This window comes from Equus quagga, unplaced genomic scaffold (assembly GCF_021613505.1).
Source record: "Equus quagga isolate Etosha38 unplaced genomic scaffold, UCLA_HA_Equagga_1.0 HiC_scaffold_308_RagTag, whole genome shotgun sequence".
NCBI classification, from domain to species: domain Eukaryota; kingdom Metazoa; phylum Chordata; class Mammalia; order Perissodactyla; family Equidae; genus Equus; species Equus quagga.
The window spans coordinates 36,154-60,291 of record NW_025793518.1 but is presented as its reverse complement, the minus strand read 5'-3'; the positions used below and the strand labels follow the sequence as shown (position 1 = coordinate 60,291).

At 38.8% G+C, this 24,138-nt stretch overlaps 1 protein-coding gene across 3 annotated transcripts in view; it reads left to right on the top strand.

The window, feature by feature from the left end:
- LOC124232176 (uncharacterized) overlaps positions 1-24,138 on the top strand; it is a 45,239-nt gene that overhangs the window by 3,088 nt on the left and 18,013 nt on the right. For 2 of the 3 annotated variants that reach the window (XR_006886789.1, XR_006886788.1), the window contains one exon: positions 13,426-13,485. The exons of the other annotated variant lie outside the window; for it this stretch is intronic. The gene's annotated coding sequence lies outside the window, so the exon portion shown is untranslated. The remainder of the gene's footprint in view (positions 1-13,425; positions 13,486-24,138) is intronic. 3 annotated transcript variants of the gene reach the window in all.

Sequence of the window (24,138 nt, the reverse complement as noted above, 5' to 3'; positions counted from 1 at the left end):
TCAGAGAAGAATTGTGAAGAATGATTCAGTAGTACAATCTCTCCATTTCCATGATCACTCTTTTCCAATCCAACATCACCTCTTACCTGGACTATGCAACAGCTCCCTAATTGTCTCTCCACTTAAATTCTTCCCCAACCTCTTTGTACACAGTATCCAGAATGAATGATCTTTCAGTATCTCAATGCAGATCATGTTCCTCAGCTACCTCAAATCTGTTAATGGTGACCAGTTGTACTTCAAATGAAAGGCAAATTTCATCAAGGTACCAGCAAGATCTTGCATCTGTTACCTCTTTAACTCTTTCCATGCCATTGTACCACTCATTAAACAACTCCAGGCACACAGATGTTCATTTTCAGTTCCTCCAATAAGCTTTTTTTTTTCTTTTTGAGGAAGATCAGCCCTGAGCTATCATCTGCTGCCAATCCTCCTCTTTTTACTGAGGAAGCCTGGCCCGCAGCTAACATCTGTGCCCATTTTCCTCTACTTTATATGTGCACCACCTACCACAGCATGGCTTAGCAGGTGGTGCCATGTCTGCAACAGGCATCCGATCCACCACACCCTGAGCAGCCAAAGCGAAACGTGTGCACCCAACTGCTGCCCCACCTGGCCAGCAATACAACAAGCTTTCTTTTTTTGTTTTTTTAACTGTAGCTCAGGCTTCAGAGAAAGTTTTCTTTGAAGAATAACCAAAAAAAAATGTGAATTTCGACTCTATATCAAAACGTTATTAAATAGGCATTATCATTATTACTCATGCTGCACCAAAAAACCCAAAGAAATATGCCATTTTTATTAATCTTATGTTAAAAGTACATTCTCCTACAGCCATTTTGAATTATTGAAGGTGGCTTCACTTTCTCTCCTTTGTATTCTTGTCTTTTCTCCACTGTTTTTTGGTTTGGTTTATTTTTTGGCCCAAAATCAAAGTGACAAAGAGCATTTAATAAGCACTGGTCTGGTGATCCTTTCCTGCCCCACTCCGCCTGTATGATCCATGCTGTCATTTGATCCCCCTTCTGACTTTTGCATAGACAGAGTAGGTTGTCTAGATATCAGAGCTCACATCACATCTCCATTGCATACTAGAACATTGTCTGCATCAACGAGTATTTGAGGAAAACAAGTTATGAGTTCAGCTTCAATCCATATGTATGTGGCCTATCGAGGTATCTGAGATAAGAACCTGCCTTTTAAGAATATTTAGATGGATTTTTTGGGGGAAGAGGGATAAACATATAAGAAATAATAGAACATTTGGCCCAGCAAATATTTAACCCCTACTGTAAAAATGTTAAGCCTCAGGAAATAGCCATCAAATACAAAAATCATAACTGGAAGGTAGGAAACTTTGGAAGAGAAGCATGAGTCTTTTTTTTTTATATAAATGAGTATTTGTTATATGTCGACTGCTTTTTCACTTTACAAAAGTAATGTAATAACACTTTAAAGCATTTTCCCTGCTAATCCTTTTGGAGAGAGAAAACAGTTAACAAACATAATAAAACATGTACAATAACCATGATTTCAGAATTCTCAAAGTTTGATAGTTATGATCTTTCTTTTAAAATTCAAGTCTCCTCACTAAGATGCTTATTTTCCTCCTGGGAGATAAGCTCTTGGAAACCTCACACTAAAGGTGAAAGGTGGGTAACTCTGCACATAAAGAGAGGGACCTTCCTGGCAATATGACTTGAGGAGATAGACAAATAGTGGTGAGATGCATCTCTGAGAAGCTGGAATTCGGGACACTCCAAATTCTGCTGATGTTTGACTCAGCCCACAGCATAAGTATTCTTCTCAGGCCATTTCCTTGACAGAGATCCCCTGTTGGAATAAGGTATCCCATGGATAACTTTAGGGAGTCAGAATGCTCAATTTCTGAATTTTCTCCTTCCGAACTGCTAAGATTTTATTTGCGGTGGGTATAGAAATGGGGTCAGTGTAGATCTTCTAATCTAATTAATCTATTTCAATCATCCTCTTTTATTTTGTCAGTAGGCACAGCTCCTTCAGCATACGTAATTGCTTTTCCAGATTTTCATCTTGCTTTTCATCAGAGGGCTGGGTTGTTTCATTTGCTTCACTCCTCATTCCACCTCTCCTTATCCAGCTGAGCATTGTGACGCCATACGCTTCACCCTTATATATTTTTTTTCATTTATTTGTTTATTTTAGGATGTCCATCATAATATATTTCGAATTCTGTGTAGATTACATCATGTTCACCACCCCAAAACTAATTATAGTCCATCCCCTCACATGTGAGCTTAATCACCCCTTTTGCCCTCCCCCTCCCCCCTTCCCCTATGGTAACCACCAATCCAATCTCCAATGCTATGTGTGTATTTGTCATTGTTTTAATCTTCTACTTATGAGTGAGATCATATGGTATGTGACTTTCTCCCTCTGACTTATTTCACTCAGCATAATACCATCAAGGTCCATCCATGTTGTCACAAATGGACGGATTTTGTCATTTCTTATGGCTGAGTAGTAGTCCATCATGTATGAATACCACATCTTCTTTATCCATTAGTCACTTGATGGACACCTAGGTTGCTTCCATGTCTTGGCTATTGTGTATAATGCTGTAATGAACATAGGGGTGCAAGTATCTTTCTCCCTTTGTGTTTTCAAGTTATTTGGATACATACCCAGCAGTGGGACAGCTGGATTATATGGTAGATCTATTCTTAATTTTCTGATTATACTCCATACTGCTTTCCATAGTGGTTGCACCAGTTTGAACTTCCACCAGCAGTGAAAAGCGTTCCCGTCTCTCCACATCCTCTCCAAAATTTGTTGTTTCCTGTCCTGTTAATTATAGCCATTCTGATTGGAGTGAGGTGATACCTCATTGTAGTTTTGATTTGCATTTCCATGATAGCTAATGATGTTGAGCATCTTCTCATATGCCTGTTGGCCATCTGTATATCTTCTTTGGAGAAATCTCTGTTCAGATATTTTGCCCATTTTCTAATTGGATTGTTGGATTCTTTGTTGTTGAGCTGTATTAGTTGATCTGTTGATCTGTGTATCTGTTTTTGTGCCAGTACCATGCTGTTTTGGTGACTATGGCTTTGTAGTATATTTGTAAATAAGGAATGTGATACCGCCTGCTTTGTTCTTTTTTCTCAGGAATCCTTTGGCTATTCAGGGTCTTTCGTTGTTCCATATAAATTTTAGGATTCTTTGTTCTATTTTTGTGAAAAGTGTTGTTGGAACTTTGATATTGATTGCGTTGAAGCTATAGATTGCTTTAGGAAGTATGGGCATTTTAACGATGTTAATTCTTCCAGTCCAAGTGCACGGACTATCTTTGCATTCCTTTGTGTCTTCCTTGATTTCTGTCAACAATGTTTTATAGTTTTCAGTGTATAGATCTTTCACCACTTTGGTTAAGTTTATTCCTAGGTATTTTATTCTTTTTGTTGCAATGGTTAAATGGGATTGTATTCTTAATTTCTCTTTCTGTTACTACATTGTTAGTGTATAGAAACACAACGGATTTATGTATGTTGATTTTGTATCCTGCCACTTTACTGCATTCCTTTATTGTTTCCAAAAGTTTTTTTAGTAGAACTTTTAGGGGTTTCTAGATATAAAATCATGTCATCTGCAAAGAGTGAGAGTTTCACTTCTTCTTTTCCAATGTGGATCGCTTTTTACTTTTTCTCGTATGATTGCTCTGGCTAGGACTTCCAATACTATGTTAAATAAGAGTGGTGACAGTGGGCACCCTTGTCTGGTTCTTGTACTTAGAGGGATAGCTTTCAGTTTTTCTCCATGGAGAATGATATTAGCTGTGTGTTTGTCATATATGGTCTGTATTATGTTGGGATGCTTTTCTTTTATACCCATTTTATTTAGAGTTTTCATCATAAATGGATACTGTATCTTGTCAAATGCTTTCTCTGCGTCTATTGAGATGATCATGTGATTTTTATTCTTTATTTTCTTACTGGGGTGTATCACGTTGATAGATTTGTGGATGTTGAACCATCCCTGCATCCCTGGAATGAAACCCACTTGATCATGGTGTATTATCTTTTTAATCTATTGTTGTACTCGATTTGCTAGTATTTTTTTGAGGAGTTTTGCATCGATGCTCATCAGTGAAATTGGCCTGTAACTTTCTTTTTTTGTGTTGTCCTTGTCTTTTTTTTGGTGTCAGGATAATGTTGGCTTCATCAAATGAGTTAGAAATCCTCCCCTCCTCTTCAATTTTTTGGAAGATTTTGAGAAGGATATGTATTAAGTCTTCTTTGAATGTTTGGTAGAATTCACCAGGGAAGCCATCTGGTCCTGGACTTTTATTTTTCGGGAGGTTTTTGATTGCTGTTTCAATCTCCTTACTGGTGATTGGTCTATTCAAATTCTCTACTTCTTCTTGGTCCAGTTTTGAAAGGTTGCATGTTTCCAAGAATTTATCCATTTCTGCTAGATTATCCAATTTGTTGGCATATAGCTTTTCATACTACTCTCTTATTATCTTTTGTATTTCTGAGATGTCTGTTATAATCTCTCCTCTTACATTTCTTTTTTTATTTATTGGAGCCTTCTCTCTTTTTTTTCTTGGTGAGTCTACCTAAGGGTTTGTCAACTTTGTTTACCTTTTCCAAGAACCAGCTCTTAGTTTCATCAATTTTTCTATTTTTTTTCTTAGTCTCTATTTTGGTTATTTTGCTCTGATTTGTATTATTTGCTTCCTTATGCTGATTTTGGGCTTTGTTTGTTGCTCTTTTTCCAGTACCTTTAGATACACTTTTAGATTATCTACTTGGGATTCTTCTTCTTTGTTGAGGTAGGCCTGAATTGCTATCAACTTCCCTCTTAGAACTGCTTTTGCTGTATCCCACAGATTTTGGCATGTCGTGTTTTCATTTTCATTTGTCTCCAGGAATTTTTTGATTTGCCCTTGTATTTCTTCATTGACTCAATCGTTGTTCAGTAGCATTTTGTTTAATCTACACATTTTTGTGGCTTTTCTGGTTTTCTTCCTGTAGTTGATTTCTAGTTTCATATCTTTGTGGTTCAGAAAAGATGCATGGTATTATTTTGATCTTCTTAACTTTATTGAGACTTGTTTTGTCGCCAGCATGTGGTCAGTCCTGGAGAATGTTCCATGGGCATTTGAAAAGAATGTGTATTCTGTGGTTTTCGGATGGAATGTTCTGTATATATCTACTAAGTCCATCTGGTCTAATGTGTCATTTAAGGCCAGTGTTTTCTTATTGATCTTCTGTTTGGATGATGTATCCATTGGTGTAAGTGGAGTGTAATGTCCCCTACTATTATTGTGTTACTGTCTATTTCTCCTTTTATGTCTGTTAATACTTGCTTTATTTATTTAGGTGCTCTTATGTTGGCTGCATAGATATTTACAAGTGTTATATCTTCTTGCTAGATTGTTCTCTTTATGATTATGTAGTGCCCGTCTTTGTCTCTTGTTACAGTTTTTGTTTGAAAGCCTATTTTGTCTGATATGAGTATTGCTACCTAGGCTTTCTTTTCTTTGCCGTTTGCATGGAATATCTTTTTCCATCCTTTCACTTTCGGTTTGTGAGTGTCTTTAGGTCTGAAGTGTGTCTCTTGTATGCAGCATATATATGGGTCTTGTTTTTTTTTATCCAATTGCCCACCCCATTCCTTTTGATTGGAGCAATTAGTCCATTGACATTTAAAGTAGCTATTGATAAATATGTATTTATTGCCATTTTGTTACTTTTTTCCTTGGTGTTTTAGTAGTTCATCTCTGTTCCTTTCTTTTTCTCCTGCTCTCTTCCCTTGTTGTTTGATGGCTGTCTTTAGTAATTTGTTTGTTTTCTTTTGTGTTACTTTTTTCCTTGCTTGTTATATGTTTCTGATTTGTGATTACCATGAGGATCCTATTTAATGCGCTATGCATATAACAGTCAATATTGAGTTGATAGACTCTTTAGTTTGTCCTCTTTCTAAAAGCTCTACTTTTTCACTCCCCTCCTCCCACATTATATATTTTTCAAAACATATAGAGTCTCTTGTTTAATGTGTGTCTAGCCATTACACTCTTATCATTGAAATAGGTGATTTTAGTACATTTGTTTTTTAACCTTCGTATTATCTGTACAGGTAGTTGATCTGCTACCTGTACTCTATTTTTACCTTACAAACAATTTTATTGCCTGTTTTCTTGCTGTTGTTTTTTTGTTTTCTTGATAATTTTTTTATCTCTATTTGTCATCATTGCTTTCCCACTTAAAAAAGTCCCTTCAGCATTTCTTGTAGAACTGGTTTCTTGGTGATAAACTCCTTTAATTTTGGCTTGTCTGGGAAGCACTTTATCTCTCCTTCCATTGTGAATGGCAACCTTGATGGATAGACTATTCTTGCCTATAGGTTTTTCCTTGTAGCACTTTAAATATGTCATGCCATTCTCTTCTCACCTGTAGGGTCTCGGCTGAGAAGTCCTCTGATTGTCTTATGGGCTTCCCTTTATATGTCACGTGTCGCCTTTGTCTTGCTGCTTTTAGGATTCTCTCTTTGTCTTTAATTTTTGACAATTTAATTACAATATGTCTTGGTGTAGGCCTCTTTGTGCTTCCTGAACTTGGATGTCTGTTTCCTTCCTCAGGTTAGGAAAATTTTCATCTTATTTCTACAAATAAATTTTCTGTCCCTTTCTCTCTCTGTTCTCCTTCTGGGACCCCTATAATCTGAATGTTAGCATGCTTGAGATTGTCCCATAGTTCTCTTAGACTGTGCTCATTCTGTCTCATTCTTTTTTCTCTTTTCTGTTCTGCTTGGGTGATTTCCTCTAGTCTTTCGTCTAGTTTGCTGATCTGTTCTTCTGCTTCCTCTACTCTGCTATTGAGTCCCTCTAGTGAATTTCTCATTTCCAGTCTTGTATTCTTCATTTCTGATTTTCTAAATATCTTCCAGTTCTTTGCTGATGTGCTCACTGTGCTCATCCATTCTTCTCCCCATATCTCTGAGCATCCTCATGATATTTTATTTTAACTATTTGTCAAGCAAGACACTAGTTTCTGTGTCATTTAGCCCTTTTTCTGGGGTTTTGTACTGTTCCCTTGCTTGGAAAGTATTCCTTTGTCTCCTCATTATGCCTGTTTCGCTGTGCTGATTTCTATTTATTACGTGTGTTGGCTATGTCTCCTGATCTTGGAGAATTCGTCTTATGTATGAAATGCCTTATGAGGCCCCACAGTGTGCTTCCCTCTCATTACAAGTCTATAAGAACCAGGAGTGACCCCTTTGTGAGCTCCTTGTGTCCTTCTGCTGTGGCAGGCTTACTCCCACTGCAGGTACCCAGGGAGTCTAATCTTTCCTTCCCTGGCCAGCTGTTTGTAAATCTGGTTTGGGGAGCATCAGCACTGTTGGCTACAAAGTCTATCAGCACACTCCTATTATAATTTTCCTCTTCATCAGTTTGGTACCTAGTGTAGCTCATTGCTAGGCTCAGGGGCTTACAGTTGTGGTAGGCCTCAGGCCTACAAGGCTGTTGTCAGTTCTCTTAGGAGTACAGCTGAGTGGGGCTGACCCTATGCACTGTGGCTCTCAATTGTTTCAGGCTTTGGAAGGTGGGGCTGATCCTTTTTATGGCTATTTGTGAAGCACAGGTCTTCTGCTGCTGATAAACATCACCCCCCACAGGACCACACACACTGTCAGCACAGTCCTGGTCCATGCACACTTCTCAACCCCCTGGAGTGTACCCCAATAACACACTGCAGGGGCCCTCACCTCTCCAACAATGCCCCCCACATTTCACCTGGTCCTCCCACAGGCCCTGCCCCACAGAGGCAGACACCCTTGCCTGCCTGTTGAGGATCAAGTCATCCAGTCAATGCAGGCTGAAATGTAACCTGAGAGATTGCTGTTAGGTGGGTCAGCCCCTAGGGCGGGTTGCCTGCCCTGACTGAACTGGATTTAGTCTGTTCTCTAGTGGGTGTGGCAGACCCTGGGCTAACAGCCCAAGGGATGAACCTCAATGGCACCCACAGGGGTCTGCCTCCGCATGCCCTGACCAGCTCAGAACAATGGACCCACCAATGTCTCAATCTCCGGAGAGGTCCCTCCTCTCACCAAGATGCCCCCAAAGCCCACCAAGTGAGTCTCGTTTCACCAAAGGACTATAAGCTGTCTCTCTGTTGATTTTAGTTTGCTGTGATGAGTGAGTTTGTGCATGGGCTCTTTAAGACCCAGGTCATTTTGGCTTTCAGCCAATAGATTTTATGGAGGTATCTTCATTGCAGTTAATAGCCAGCAAAGCCAGACAGTAAGACCCCGGTCTCAGTTTGGCTGAGTCTGAAGTGTGCTTATAGCAGTATCTCCCCTGCTCCGGACCTCACTCCTCCAGGGAGGGCAGCATACCTTATGGTGGCTCCCACCTGGAAAGCTGTGAAGCTCCGCTGCTCCCAAAGATTCTTTTTTCCTCTCTAGCAGGAATTACTGTCTCTTCTGCCTTCATTAGGAGTGTCCCTTTTTGTGGGGGTTCTTTTTTATCCAGTTTTCAGTTTTAAATCTGGGATAATCTTTCCAAAAATTGTTGTAACTTGGTTGTATTTGTAGGAGGAAGCGAGTTCAACGTCTGCTCACACTGCCATCTTGACAAGATGTCAAAGCATGAGTATTATATCAGAAGACTTATGCTTGTGTTTTCATGCAACAAGATGTGTGAATTAAATCAAGTGTATCTCAGAAACTGTTTACTCAGCTATAGATGTAACTAACACTTAACTCGAAAGAAGATTAAATGTATGTGAAAGACTTTTCTAAACCTCAAAACGCCAGGCTGTGATGATGAGGATGTAGATGATGAAGTGTTTGCTATGGGGCAAGCACTGTGCTAAAAAGTTTGAATACATTATATCAATTACTCCACAACACTATCTATTAATTAGATTCTACTTTAATCTCCATTTTATAGATGACATTTGGAAAAGTCACAAATTTTTCCCAATGTCACATACCCTGTTTAATTGTGGAACTGAAATTTGAAACCAGATCTATCTACCTCCACAGTTGATGCTCAACTCCCATGCTACATTTCCTATCAAAAACTGTTGCTTTTGGGGAATACTTTTATTAAAATGTCCCTGACCCTGGGTTATTGAACCTGAGTACAGACTGGGTTGATAACTTATTCCATATATGACATTGTGGTGAGTCCCAATAGCTCTATAGCTCACCTGTTAAAGCATTGAACTCTATGCTCTCTCAGGTTCATTGACTTTAGGTCATTTGACATTCTATGATCTTTGTTTCAGTTAGGATGCTCTACATAGTTCAATGTGTAGTTAGCAATCCAAGACACATTGACTATATGCCGAATGAATAGAGGAAACTATAGATAGCAGTGGGTTAAAGGGGGAATATCTCTAAGGGATATATCAGGTGAATAAGGTTTTTAGGAGAAGATGGGCCTGAACAATTTATCATTTTCCTCCATAGTCACTATATTTACAAAGATTTTGTTTCTGTTTAAACTAATGTTGTGACATAGTGGGGTAAAAGTGGGCAATTACAGCCCCTTCATTTGAGCAGAGGAATCCAGTAAGCCACAGAGAAAGACAGGCAGGGAGAAAAGGTTGGCTGCCTCATAGTTACTGCAGACCACTACAGTGTAGGGACAGCATTTTGCCATCAGCTATGAGTCAGCTAGAAGTTGTAGCCAAATGCTCAAGAGTTCCTTAGAGTTTAGTCTTCTTTCCTTGATGAGGCCTATAGGAACCTTATCCATCCCCTCCATCCTTGCCATTGTGGGCACGTGCTTGTAAGGCAGAGATTCCCTACTAGGGGTGATTTTGTCCCCCAGTGAACAACTGGCAAATATCTAGAGAACCAGCTTGAATAGCATGACTTTGTGGGGAAATAAGGAGTGTTTGCTATGAACATCTAGAGGCTAGAGGCCAGGAATGCTGCTGAACATCCTATAATGCTCAAGACAGTCCCATCACCCACCAGCAATAAAGAATTATCTGGCCCAAAATGTCAATAGTGCTTATGTTGAGGAACTCTGATATAAGGGAACAGGAATCACAAGAAAGCAAAATCAGCTGAACTCACTAATGTCAGCTATGAATAGAAGATTCTTACTTTTACTCTCTCCTCCACACTCCAATAACAGAGGGAATAGAGAAGAAAGCCTCTCCAGTTACTAGGCCAACTCAGCCAAGGTTTTAGACAGGGAGGGAGAAGTTAAACTGAATATGAGTTTGATTTTCTAACAACTTCTTATTTTAAAAGAGTTTAAGACTCACAAGAGATGCAAAAATTGTAGCATAGAGTTCTCATGTACCCCGAAGCTAGCTTCTCCTTCTCCCAGTACTGACATGTTGCATAACCATAGCCCATAGTCCAAACCAGAAAATTGACCATGATGCTATACTCTTAACTCAGGTGCATACATTATTTGGATTTCATCGGTATTTGCTTGTCCTATTATTCTTTGTTTGTTTGTTTTGGTATACAGTTCTATAAAGTTTTATCACATAGCCTCAAGTAACTACCACCAAAATTAGGACACAAAACTGTTCTGTCACTACAATGAAACTGTCTCATGTGTTAGTCCTCAATAGTCACATCCTGACTTCTTAATGAGTTTGGTTGAGCCTATGTGAGAAATTAGTACTTTTAACAAAACTAGAAACACGTAGATCTGCTGATTAATGATATGAGTATGTTACCATACACGATAATTTATTTGACCTCCACAATCTATTGCAAAGTGTAAAAAACAATAGTTCCCACGTCATAATTTTTTGGGCAATGTGATAGTATATACGAAACAGTTAACACAATGCTCAGACACAGTGAATATTTAATAAATATTTTCTATTTTTAGGAAAAAATGACACGTAAGAGGGTGAAATAAAAGATGAGAGAGGTTTGGATACCTGGTGATGAATAATGCATTGATAATAAAAAAGATGTCAGGAGAATGAGCTATTTTAGAATGGGGTTCAATCAGTTTTGAGGCAAATTGAGTATAATTTGCTAACAGTCATCTAGGAGGTATGAGGAAATAAATATTTAGATCTATACTGATCCAATGCGCTAGCTACTAGCCATATGTGGCTATTTACATTTAAATTTGAATTCATGAAATGAAATTAAAAAGTTATTCCCAGCAACCACATTTCAATACTAGCCACATTTCAAGTCCCCAGTAGGCACATGAAACTGGTGCCTACTGTATGGGAAAGCCCAGACGTAGAACATTGCCATCATGGCAGAAAGTTCTATTAGACAGTGCAGATCGATCCTCAGACCATTAATCATCCTTTTAACATACCTGAGCTTTTTTATAATATTATGTATTTTGTGTTTAAAAAACCTTTCCAAGAAGAATTCCATGGGCTTTACCAGATTGCCAACTATGATTTAGAGCCAGAGTAAAAGTTCGAAACTAGAGGCAGACACCTCAAGAAACCTTTGTGGTGAAGTAATGAGAGTCAACACTTTTGCACCTGGAGACAAGGTACATGCGAAGGAGGCAGAATCTTAGGAAATGCTCAAGTGATGGGAGGAGAAGCTGATGAATGATTGGCGAAGGCAAAGTGCCAAGAGAGTCCAATATCCAGAAGCCAGAAGAGGAAAGAGTTGTCTGGTTAACTGGGCCAGATGCTACATGGAGATTAAGAGGGGGAATACTAAGCAGGATCTCCTGGTTTGAGCAGCTAAGCAATCATGGTAACCCAGGGGAGAGATTTCTGTGGTTGATGGGAGTAATAGCCAGTCTACATGGAAGTAACAGCGTTCTTAGAAATGGTAGGAGTACTTGAAGACTGTCCTTTCAAGAAGTTGCCAGAGTGAAGGAAAAGAACAGAAGGTAGCTTGAAGATATAGAATGAAACACTTTTTAATGGACTTGTGGTTATCTAGTGACAAAGGAGAAAGAATTGATGGTTGGGGAAATGCCGAGAATGTTGTATGAGCTGTGAGACAGACACAGAGCAAGAGAATAGACTCTGTTATAGACAATGATTCTCCACTTGCCCTTCATGTCTGTGTAAAGAAACCCCCAGACCTGGGGCCATCCCTGGAAGATAGATTAGGCTACTAGGCAAGTGATTGTGTCCCAGTATCTGCTTTGCAGGGCAAATCTTTCATTTAGGAATCTCCATTTCCAATAAGTCTCTTGGTGGGCCTTATTGTTCTTCAAAACTCATCCTAAGGACTCCTCCATCGAGGCTTCCCTGAATTCCCAAAGACAGTTTGGGCCCCTCTCTTTTCTGTGATATCATAACATCCTATAAATGGTTCTCTCACACATTGAACCAAGGCACTTGAGGGTTAGGATTTTGTCTTGTTCTTATTGGTATCCTCAACATCCAGCTTGTAAAAGAACCTTGGCAAATATTTGTTGAATTAATAAACTATGAACATTATGTCTATATATTTCTCCCTTTAGCCTTTCCAAAAGTCTTCTTGAAAAACATGTTCCATCTTTGCTGAGAGGAACTCCTTTTACTAGCTTAGAATTACTAAGGCCAAAAAGGGAAAAAATAAGGACTCTTACAACCAACAACCAAATGTAATGATTGACAAATCCCATGCCTGTCAAACAAACTAAGCATGAATATTTAACACTATGCATACTGAATTACCTATGGTCAATTAACAGAGGATCTTCGAGTCATACAGACCAGCGATCAATTTCCAATTCAGGCCCTGGTTAAAAATCTTAAGTACCAAATAGACCTTCAATTTACTTGTCTCTAAGATGAGAGTGAAAATACCTACCCATCTATTGTGAAGAAGAAGAAAAAATAACAGATGTGAAGGACATAGCCAAGAGTAGAAACTCCATAAATTTTAGCTGAATATATCTGTCATCTTGAGTGCCTAATCCAGAAGATAGTCCTTGTGAATAATGCTACAATGAAGAGAGGGTGGATATATCTTTTTGAATTAGTGTTTTCATGTTCTTTGTATAAATACCCAGAAGTACAAGAGCTTAATCATATGGTTTTCCTATTTTTAACTTTTTGAGAATTCTTCATCTTGTTTTCTACAGTGGCTGTACCTGTTTGCATTCCCACCAGCATTGTATGAGAGTCCCCTTTTCTCCACAGCCTCTGCAATACTTGTTAGGTTTTTTTTTCAATAATACTCACTCTTTCTTTCTACAAATGAAGTACCTGAGTGACCAGCTAAAGGTCACTGGCAAACCTGAAACTCGGTCCCAGAACTCTGGTCATTCATTCATGCATGTATTCAGTTATTTAATAAATATTTAGTGAGAATCTAATCCTAGGCCAGACTCTATGAGTACAGTGACAAACCAATCAGGCAAAATTATTACCCAGCTGAACCTGATAATATAATTTATTGCTTTATTCTCTAGCCTTTCTCATATATTCCTTGACAAGTTGAAAAGAAAATAATCTTGGGTGTTCATGTTTTCCTCTTTAGGATTAGGTCTCCATTTCTTCACTCTCTGCATGAGACAACGCAGTAGCTGAAAGCACAAGAGTAAGTGATTTTGAGGAGGCTGTAAGAATATGAGGCTATGCTGCCCCCCTTAAATCCTGCTCATGGGAAGACCAGGGTCAATCAATCACCAGCTGTCAGGAGACCAACTGAGTGCTGTGAGCCTCTGTGACTAAAGCAGTCCTTCCTGAATGTCTGCAATGAAACCATGAGATGCTTCAAAGTCAAAGCACCACTAACTCATTGGGATGTTTTTCAAATGATGTTTGTTGAAATGATAAGGTACCTGGGCCTTGATAACAATGGTCCTTTAAATGACTTTTAAGAAAACCAAATAAAAAAAATGAAGTGAAGCCCAGGGAGCTGAGAGAATAACTAACAGGGCCAGGCAACCACCTTGTTGAGCAAAATTATAAAAATGTACAATAATAATAATATTAGCTGCCACTTCTTCTGAGTAACTCTGGGTATTTGGTGCTAGCCTAGCTTCTTGCAATATATAACATAATGTACTCATCTCTACAAACTTATGAGTATAGTTTTGTTCATCTTTTTTTGTAGAATAAGAAAGCTGAGGTACAAGGATAATGAGAATCCAGTGCAAGAATACCCAGCTTGGATATTTCTGCTCCAAAGTTTATGTAGTTTACAGTATTGTAAACAGTCTTGCTGCCTCCAAAATAACACAAGTACAAATGTTTTAAAGCAATGGGTAGCTATCATTATAGCCTACTTGGTATCCAAGCAGGGACAGACAGAAAACTAACAATTACACAGTCCCTGCTATGCACAAAGTGCTGTCAATGGTAAAGCCAGTGGAGGGATGTGAAGGTCTTCAGCTATCTCCCTCAATACACACACACACACCAGTGGGTCAGCATTGTGTGATATGACAAAATGACATTATCTCATGATTACATAAGGTGCCAGCCAACTCCTCCGAAAAAATGTTTTCCATGCCTGTGTCGGTGTCGCAATCCAATGTATACATCAGGATAGATGCAGAGATGGCTGATGGCCACTCTGAGTTTATTATAACCAGCATTTCAATATATACATAGCTTACAACTGTTAAACATACACAGATGTTCAGGACAATGTAATTAGTGAATGCCAAGAATTCTTAGTGATTTCTCAAGGAGCCCTCCCTCGGCCTCTGTTTTGATATTATCATGTTATTGCTGTGCTCGTATATTTTTAGATCAGAGCATGCAAGGCCTCCTAGGCAATGGCCCCTCCTGCTCCTGATATCATTTCTCCATCTGTGCCCCCAGGCGACCATGCCTGGCTTAGGTTGCCTCCCCATGGAGGTCTTATCTGTTATTGGCTAACCGGCCTTCTCACCTCTGGGTCACAGTTTGTTGGCAAGCCTTTTCCAGTGATTATTAACCCTTCCCGTGTCAGGAGTGGCTACAACCTGTAACAAACTTCCAACCAGATTGTTGCCCTCAAAATTCAATTATGCTGAAATTCTGGAGCTATCCTGAATTTATGTATTTAACCCACCAAATGTACCAAATGTATAGATCTTGAATTTGTGAGATGCTCATACAGAAATCATGGAAACTACTGAGGTCTTTTGTGTAAATACCATAGAATTTATGTTAATTTACTGTAATCCTGAAAATTGTGCTTAATCTTTCATTTTATAGATGCAAAAACTAAAGCCCAAAGAAGGTAGGTAATTTGCATGATGTTCTACAGTTAATAAGTGGTAGAGCTGAAATTGGATCCCAGACACATCTAGATCCAAAATCCATGCTTTTCCTTTCTTTCTTTGGTACTGTATTTTATTTTGCAAAAAAGAACTCTTGTTTTTCTCAATTTAGAAAAGTAATATTCATTCATTTGTAGAAAATTTGGAACAAACCATAAAGAATAACGAAGAAAGAAACATCAATAATACTATAATCCAAAGAGAGTTAATGCCGACATCTTGGTGTTTTCCCTTTCAATCACATCTTATACAGTACACAGAATTTTATCGCAGATTTTTTCACTTGTTACATTGCAAACATGAGTACATGCCATTAAAAATTCTATAAAGCTTTGTTTTTAATATTTACATCATATTCAATATATAGATATAATAAATCAGCCTTCTTCCTTATTGTTAGACATGTAGGTCATTTCTGGTTTTTCGCGATTATACATAGCACTGGAATGAAACACTTAGTACATAAATCTTGGCCTGAGTGACTTGCTGAATCCCTTGACACAGATTCTTGAATACGAGAATGGGCTCTTTCTATTATGTCATGCTGCCTCTTTTCTTAAAATTAGGACCTTTCACCCAGTCCCTACTTCCCCTAACCAGAATGGAATGTGTCCTTCTGCTTCCTTTCTAAATGACTCAGTAAAGTTGTAGACATAGGGAAATGTCTAGACCCTAGGTTTGCAGAGCAGAGTTGAAAGAGTTGGGATTTGGAATCAGAGAATCTGAATTCATGCACCAGTTTGCTTGTCACTGACAGAGTGACTCAGGCAGGAACCTGAGTTCTTCAGCCTTTGTGTTCTTACCTGGAATATGGCACACTAATAGCACTTTCCTGAAAAGATCAATGTGAGAATTAAATCAGATAATGCATACAACAGGGGCTGTGTAAATCATCATGTGTTCTAGCAAATGTCAGTTACTATTAACTTTAGGCATATTGACAGATTTAGTGGGCTTTGAATGGGAAACAAAAGAGATAATGTAGTGTATCATTGATGTTGTCTTTTGGTAAACCCACACATGTCAAATTAAAAAATTTAAATGTCTTCATTCACTGGCAGGTCAGAGGGCTGGTGAGTCCAATCCAGCATGAAACAAAGCAGGGGAGTCATGTGACACTCCACAACATTCAGCCCAACTGGCATTGGACCCAACTCTATCCTAAGAGATATTTAATGATGAAGGAGGATGTAGTAAGAGAAGAGCATCATGGGAGAGAAGTGAAGAGAGACAGGTCCTAACTCCCAGGAGGGAAGCTGTCTCAGACTCCATCAGGGAAGAAAAGAATCAGGACAGACATAAAGTTAGAGGCTAAGAAGTAGTTCGCTCTTGGGTTCATGATGAGACAACTAAGCTAAAAAGTTTTCTGAGTAGGCATCATACTTCAATGGAATGAAAGGAGAGGAAGAGGACATTTTAATGATACAATCCGAGGTGAGGAGTAGAAATTTCAGGAGTCAATCCAGAAATCCCAAGGATTCATTGATGATGAAGTTTGAAGAAAAACCTGAGGGCAGTGGGAGTCTTGTTAGGAAAGAGACAGCCCTATCTAGGTGAGAATCATCAGGGGAACTTGAAACCAGAGGAAGATGAGAAAATCAAGGCTTCTATGAAACAGGAGGCAAATAGGAAGTGTTATGAGAAGCCCAGACAAATCCTAAGCAGTTACAGTTGGCAGGAGATCCAGAAACACAATCAGCAGGCTGACCAGTGGGTAGTGATCAACTGCAAGGTATACGATGTTACTGGCTGGGCCAACAGGCATCCAGGTAGCTGCCAGATCCTTAACCAGTATGCTGGGGAAGATGCCATGGGAAGGAAATCAAATCTCTGCCCTGTCTCTGGACTGGGTTTTAAATGAACTCAGATGTTGATGGATACTATGTTTGTGTATTCTGGGTTTTGTTTTGTCATCAGTGTTTTGTTTTGTGTTGAAATGGAGTCACTGTTTGATAAGAAGAAATTTACAAATAGGCGAGTAATACCTAAACAAATATATCTGTCCACAAGTAGAAATTTCTGAGACCCATTTCATTGGAAATTCTAAAACAAAGACAGCAGTTCATCTGTTACACATCAAATGTCATTAATAACAATGAGGAAAACCTGCGATGACATAGGCTTTTAGAATTTGCAGAGGTTTCTTGGATCCTGTAGGTCATTCAGAGTAATACAGGTTATACAAACCACTTTTACAAAAGAAATGAAAATCACAGACATTAAGAGGCTGGTCCAAGGTCACCTAGCAGCTGGGCTCAGAATCAAAACCTTTATTTTTATTAAGTTCTAGTATTTCCACTTTCTTTCACTGCTTATCCTCATCACTCTCCTCCATCAAAATGGCTAACTGAAAAAAATCTTGTAACATTTATTGGATGTCTAGGATAACCTAGACAGATTGAAATGTTCTTCTCGGACTTATAGGTTGTTTCTGGCTTTTCTGGTGTGGTCTCTTCCAGGTGGGAAGACCAAGCCTAGATTCTAGTTATTTGTACTGTGCAATTAGTTTTAAATCATGTAGTTTGAAAACAATCAGATGGCTCATATGTTCAATAATAAGATTTGATGTGCCAATTTTGTTTTATGAATTTATTTTCCTCTGTAAGTTCTTTGGAGAAAATTACAACCCATCTCAGGAGAAGTAAGTAATAATAAAACACGAGAGTTGAATACTTTGGAGGGTTTAATCTGTGCCAAGCACCAAAGGGAGCACTTTATTTTAGCTCTTCTGATTTTTACAACAATACTGAGATGAAGGTATTGTTATTCCCATATTCTGGTTAAGGAAACCAAGGCTCCAAGAGCTTCCGCAAACTCCTCAGGACATTCCTGGTAAGCGGTGAGGCCCAGATGCAAACCAGATATGTTTCATTCCCAAGCCTGCACTCTTAATCAATAAATAGGATGGAATCCTAAAAAGGGTTTTAGAATGACTGACTAAGTAAATGAATGAATTAGTGACCCTATGGGACAGACTACTTATGTATCATTATTCACCTATTATGAGGAGGAGGGAGAGTTGGAGAATAGTTTCTAAGTAAATAACCAAAGGGTGCCCCTTCCAGGCAGGTGCAGCCATAGGTCCAGAGCTGGCACACAGACACCATACTTTGATCCATATTAGTCTTTCAGGGTGCAACCTGTAAAAACCTCTAAGTTGTAGAGTAAACATTGGACCTCAAGCCCTCTGATTTTATGTCCTGCTCACCTTCACTGGAGAGCATGACACTTTTCCACCCCTCAAGGACCATATCATGGGCTGTTTTGCAATAATTACAATGAGGATTGCAAAGCATTTGATGACAGGAAATATATATGAATAGTTACAAGATATTCTTTGTTTTTTCCCAGAAATAATTCACTGTAATCAAAGTTCTTTTTTTTAAATAAGATAAAATAACATATGCACAACAAGTGCACTTTTGTTAGAGAAATTTGGGTGCATATCTCTTTTGCCTTTAAGTCATTTTATTGAGGTAATATTGGCTTATAACCTTGTGTAAATTTCAGGTGCATGTATTATATTTTGATTTCTGTGTAGACTGCGTCATGTTCAACTGATAGGTGCTTACGAGAGAGGAAGGGGTTGAGGGGAGGGCAAAAGGGGTAAAGGGACACATATATAAATTAGCCACAAGTTTCGTATAAGGCAACAGAATGTTCTGAGCTAAATGAAAGAAGCAAATGCAGTATTTTGATGTGTGCCCATGAGTAGCATGTATGGAACAAAGAAAGTAGGTTTATCTTTCTGTGTGCTGGTCAGTCCACTCCTTATCACTGGACACCACACTCAAGGAGGGACACTAAGAAACTCAAGTTCCTTCTCATGAGAGTCAGAGGTCAACGTAACAGGGAAGGCATGAGAAAAACTTAGAGGAAATACACCAAACTCCATTTCAACTATTTAGAGGTCTGCAGTGTGAAAGAGGGTAGAGTTGTGTGCAGCTCTGAAAGAGAGAATCCCAAATGCCTAGAAATGAGCAAAGCCAACAGAGACAAGACTAGGGCAGTGAGAAGAGGATGTGTACAGAGATAGAGTATGGATATGATTCATGTCATGAGTAAGCGCCAACCAAAAATGAGCATCCCAGCTTAGCTGTTTCCTTTGTCTTAGGACAATAATGGCAAGTATGTGTGCTCAATTAATTTCACCTACTGTCATGGACTGAGGATGAGAAGAGGAGAAGGAGGAGAAGACGATGAGAGGAGGGGAGAGGTAGGAGAACAGAAAAGAAAAGGAGGAGAGGGAGACAGTGTCTTGGGTGCTGAGCTAAGAAGTCTGGATTAACCACAGCCTGTTTTACATTTGGGGAAATATAGTTCAGGGAGAATAAATTACTTTCTGAAAGTCATGCAGCAAGTGTGTCAAAGAACTGGGTCTCCAAGTCACTTCTGTCTGGCCCAGTTCCTTAGGTTTCCCCGAGACAGGGCGCTACTCTTTCTTTCTCTACCACTTTGGTTCCCTGAAATACTGTCTTTCAAAGGACAGAGTCTCTAGAAGACTAAAAATTCACTGGGATGGTTTTACATTAGCATTAAAGAGATTTTAGCTAACATTGAACATTTCATTTTTTTGGAATGTATTTTTTAAACAGCTGACATTTGTGTAATTCTTTTAAAATAATTTGCACAAAGTGCTGATTTTTATATCACTGTGAGGCAGATAGAATAAGGATTATATTTCGGCATTAAGAAATGAGAAAACGAACTCACAGAGGGGCAGGAGGCATCTCAGGTCACAGAACTGGTTAATTGCAGACCTGAAACAAACACTCAGGCTCAGTCCTTAGGTTGACATCCATCATGTGCATCCCACAAGGCTGTGTGTCAGGAAGCACAGCTCTGTATTAAGAATAGAGGGCTCTGAGGGTAGACAGCCTGGACTCACAACCTAGCACAGCAACAAGTTGTGTCGGTTTAGGCCAGTTACAAAACCTCTCTGTGCTTCAGTTTCTCTGTCTATAAAATAGCAACCACAATAGCGCTAACCTTATAAATATTATTGGGAGATTATTGAAAGAGTTGAAGGCATTAAAAGTGCAGGGTCTAGAATATAGAAAATGCTAAACAAATTTTAGATACTATCCATAGCATGAATCAGTGGTGGCACTAGTAATTGACAAACCTCTAGATATATCCCCATTATTTAGGGCAGGAAGCCCTAGGTTAAAAAAGGAAGATGATACAAACCTTAATTAGTTTTCCTAAAAATTTTCTCCATGGGGGGTGTCCTGGTGGTGCAGCAGTTAAGTGCACACGTTCTGCTTATCTGCGGCCTGGGGTTTGCCATTTCAGATCCCAGGTATGGACATGGCACCGCTTGGCAAAAAGCCATGCTGTGGTAGGAGTCCCACGTATAAAGTAGAGGAAGATGGGCATGGATGTTAGCTCAGGGCCAGAGTTCCTCAGCAAAAAGAGAAGGATTGGCATTAGTTAGCTCAGAGCTAATCATCCTCAAAAAAATAAATAAATAAATAAATAAAATTTTTTCTCCGTGGAAAAGAAGACCCCAGTAGTATCTGACAACTATGAGATAATCATTCATTATCTAAAAGAGTATGGGTCTTTGAGGGTAAAATTCTACCATAAATTTTCTTTAGTACATCTATATAGATATATACGTATTTACACACACACACACATACATATATATATATGGAGAGAGAGAGAGAGAGAATTACTGGTTGAGCATGAAAGTGGGTGTCAGGAAGCACAGGTTTAACTCCAGCATTTATCAATGTCTTGCTGATGATTTCAGACCTGTTAATTATCTGGGCTTTTGTAACCCCCTACTCTGTACAATAAATGGGTTGAAAAAGGTGATCACGCTGGGAGGCACCACAGACATGACCTATTAAAATTATTGATGGCCATCAGAATTCCAAGGTTTATGGAGGCTCGAGAGATAAGCCCATCAGGACTTTTCCAAGGCAACAGATCCCTTAAAAGTTGCACCAGTGAGTTTTGAAATGAAACTTTTGCTTTCTAGAATTCTTTTCATAACTCTTTCTTTTTTGTTTCAAATTTCTCACCTTTCTTACCTCTGAACAATCCTAATCTCTTTCTTATACCCTGTTCACTTTCTTAAGTATCCTGATTTTAAACCCATTCTAGTCATTAAACTAAGAGATACTTCTTTCCAGCCTTTGCACTGACTCTCCAGTATAATGTGGCAAGCTTGTAAATGAATGCTAGCATTAAACCTACACACACATGCACATATGCATACTACTTGTCCACAGGACCAGGACCCCTCCAGAGCAGACAAACACTAATGGCCTTGGAGACCCTGTGTCTTGTTTCTGAAGATCCATTGAGCAGCTCACGGGAAAGTCATCCTTGGAGCTAATCTAAGTGAATTATATTGGTTTTTGTTCATCATTTTATAGGCTAAAGCCCTTTGCACATATAAATGGGTGATGACATTGAAAACGCTTTGTAAATTGTAGCACTAACTAGAGGAGCACAGATCCATATGTACAAAACATAACCAGTTCTCCAAACATAACCAGAGCTCAATCAACATCTGAAACAGTACTGATAGTGTAAAAGACAACTACTGGAATTTTGTATCTCTTTACTGACCAACCCCCACTCAGAAAAAAGAATTTATTCTAACTGAATTCCATAACAGTTTGAGGACAATTTAAAAATCACTACTCATCTTTCACTTCTCCAGAGGAGAAAAAAAAGTTATTGTAACTTTTTAAAATGTTTTGTTTGTTCATTGTATTTTGCTTATGATTCCACCCAAGTAAATTTATTAATAGTAATAATTTTCTATTCACAAAATTAAGGCATTCGTAAGTTGATATAATAGATTCTTAGTTATTGTTCCTTTTTCCCTTAAAGAATCTAATTCATTCCTTGAACATTTATTTCACGGTCCCAGTTGGTGGAATATTTCCAAGAATTGTGGATGAAATTAGAGGCTATGAATATGTTCAATGTCAATCTGGGATTCTTTTCCCTTCACTTTGCCCAGATCTTGATTTTGGAAGCCACAGCTTGGTTAATACTATGGCATTTTGGGAATGGCTGGCCTATTACAATATTCATTTCCTTTCTCCTCACAATTTCTGAGGTAAGCAGGCATTCTAAGCACAGGCGGTAGCTTTAGGGGAAGACTTAAAACTTTTTCTTCGATCTTTAGATTGGTGTCAGCTGCTGTGTGATACTTCTTGGCAAGCTGCTCATCAGTGTCTCACAAGGAAATTACCAAATCTTGCTGGGCCCGAGTTCTGCTGTCTGTAAAATGAGGATAACAAATATGCTTATGGAAATATTCTGAGGGCTAAACAAGTTAACCAAACAAATATTTACCATAAACCTTGCATATGGTAAATATTTAATTCATGACAGTTGCTACTCTTTACCCAATTTTATCCCTACAACTTCAGTATCTGAAGTTCTTTTCTGAACCAGGCAACACTCATCTTTATCTTTCATTCATTTACCAACCAAGATTTATCAATGCATCGAACCATGAATTCTTTAAGAGCAGAGATTATAACTTATTATATTAGGATTAAGAATGTGTGAATTTTACCATAAAGGAAAACCAGCAACTGGAACATAGCAGGGCATTCAATGAATCCCTGTTGAATCAAGTATGAATCTCTGAACATGGCCTTCTATGAGCACAACATTGTGTTGTGGACATAAAGACAAATGCTTTTGGTCCCTGCAATTGGGAAATGAGTCATCCACTGGAGGAGGCTGTCATTCAAATTGCTAAACATACTGTATGACAGAATGACATTGACGCCAAAGAGAGGAATGAGTATGTCTTGTTGGAGCAGAGAGAGGCATATGATTCTGATTGGAACAACGGGGGAAGGTTTCATGGAGAATTAACACCAATGTTAATTCCAGAATTTTATACTTTAATTTTTTTTGAAAAGCTTACTTGTTTTATTCCTTGAAAAGCAACTTTTGGAAACAAGAAGGGAAGCAAACATGTATTTAATGCTTAGCACAGCCAGTCAACTTACATGTATTTAAGTTGCATAACAGCTCCATGAGTAAGGTGTTCGTATGTCTGCTTATCAGATGAAGAACTGAGGTTCAAGTTACTGATAACTTAGCAAGAGTTGTGCAGCTCATAAATGTTGAAGAATGTTTAGAACCCAAATGTGCCTGACTCCAAAGGTCATGCTTTTTTCACTCCACACTGGAAGATTTTCACAGTCACAAGGAGATCTTTCTCAGCTGGAGAACCATCTACACAAACAAATGGAGGGGGGAAAGAATGTGACATGTGGGAAATAGAAAGTAAGCTTAGCTTGAGATCAAACGAGATCCCCACTCCTTTTCTCAAACTGGCTCCTGAACCTACTATCAGGCTAATTTATGAATTACTTCTTGACATCCCAATTTCTCTAACAGCAATTTGGTCTCTTCTAGGCTCAGAGTTGCTTTTTGCAGCATGACATGGGACACCTATCCATATTTAAGAAGTCCAAGTGGAACCGCCTGATGCAAAAATTTGTGATGTGTCATCTCAAAGACAGGATGTTCAGGGACTATGATGGGATTCTTGAATGTCATTTCCTAAGGCACTGGTTTCCAAATTTCTTGGTGCACTCATAGCAGTAAAAATGTTTGTACAACCACACAAATAAATGTAAACGTACCAAAATTGTAGATTTTTTTTGAGGAAGACTAGCCCTGAGTTAACTACTGGCAGTCCTCCTCTTTTTGCTGAGGAAGGCTGGCCCTGAGCTAACATCTGTGCCCATCTTCCTCTACTTTATATGTGGGACGCCTACCACAGCATGGCATGCCAAACAGTGCCATGTCCACACCTGGGATCCAAACCAGCGAACCCCAGACCACTGAGAAGGGGAGCGTGTGCACTTAACTGCTGCGCCACCAGGCCAGCCCCTAAAAATGTAGATATTATAAATTTATATATAACATATATTATAAATATAAACATATTATATAATTATGTACACTAATACATAATATAATAT